Source organism: Nicotiana tomentosiformis, chromosome 1, assembly GCF_000390325.3.
Source record: "Nicotiana tomentosiformis chromosome 1, ASM39032v3, whole genome shotgun sequence".
Taxonomy (NCBI): Eukaryota; Viridiplantae; Streptophyta; class Magnoliopsida; order Solanales; family Solanaceae; genus Nicotiana; species Nicotiana tomentosiformis.
In genome coordinates, this window is record NC_090812.1 from 27,654,658 (window position 1) to 27,655,947 (window position 1,290).

General features: G+C 41.9%; 1 non-coding gene across 1 annotated transcript; it reads right to left on the reverse strand.

Moving 5' to 3' along the window:
- Positions 1 to 361: 361 nt before the first annotated feature.
- LOC117281005 (small nucleolar RNA R71) lies at positions 362 to 468 on the reverse strand. The gene has a single exon (XR_004511592.1). It is a non-coding gene; the product is annotated as a small nucleolar RNA R71 (small nucleolar RNA).
- Between the last annotated feature and the right edge of the window lie 822 nt (positions 469 to 1,290).

A 1,290-nucleotide genomic window follows, 5' to 3' on the forward strand; every position in this document is an offset into this window, starting at 1 on the left:
ACCAGAGGTAGCATTATATGATTGGGCATAACCCACCGCCGATAATCTGGAAACTACAATTGCGGTCCCTCAGATACAGGCGAAATCATTCCAAATCACAAACAACATGCTACATTTATTGCAGAACAAGGGACTGTTCTCAGGGTCATACATTGAAGATCCTCAGCAGCATCTGAAGAATTTCCTGTCGATATGTGTCACACAAAGGCAACCTAATATGACACTGGAAGCACTAAAGTTGTTGTTGTTTTCATTCTCGGTGACAGGAGAAGCTCAGACTTGGCTTAATTCACTCCCCATAAATTCTATAACTACTTGGGAGGAATTAGTCAAATAATTTTTGAACAAGTTCTACCTAGCCAAACAAATTGATGATATATTGAGCTTCAGGCAGAGACCGACAAAATCACTATAAGAAACGTGGGAGAGGTTCAAGGGTATGATGGTTAAGTGTCCACATCATGGCATTCTAGATCAGATGTTGGGGTAGAGATTCTATATGGGACTAGCAGACGGCTTAAAGGCCAATGTTGATGCTTCAGCAGGTGGAGCATTTTTGAGCAAAACATTCAGAGAATGCAAGACCCTACTTGATAAGATGGCCCAAAACTCAGGATGGATGACAGGAGACTCTACGATCACTCATGTAGTTCACTCAGTGGCTTTGGACCCAAACAACTCCATAGATGAAAATATGGCCATTCTAATGACGCAAATGAGTATCCTCACTAAAAAGATCGATGAATCTGTCCAGAAGCAGCAGGTACACATAGTTGACGCAACTAATGGGGGCTTATGTACACCATGCATTAACCAAACTTATGTATGCTCGTGGAGTGCGAAAGGTGACAACCAGTACTATTAGGAAGATATAAACTATGTAGCCAACTATGGGGGACATAGGCAAGGTGGTCAGAATTGGGGACAACAGAATCAACAATATAGACCAGCATAGCAGCACTACAATAACAACAACAATCCTAGAGCTAAGCGACCACAGGGTCAAGTAGTGCCTTACCAAAGGTAACAGGGTTACAACCAGCAAAATCAGCAGCTGGCTTATCAATAACCTCAACAACAACAGATTGTGAGACAAGATAATGGGGTTGCTGAACTTAAGAGAATGCTGGACAACAACAATAGAATGTTGTAACAACTGATTGGGTCCACTGGAAAAATGCAAGAGAGAGTGGACTCACATGAATCAGCGATAAAGGGTATTAAGATTCAATTAGGACATATTTCTATGGCTCTAAACAATCGTCCCCAAGGGATGTTACCTGCAGACAC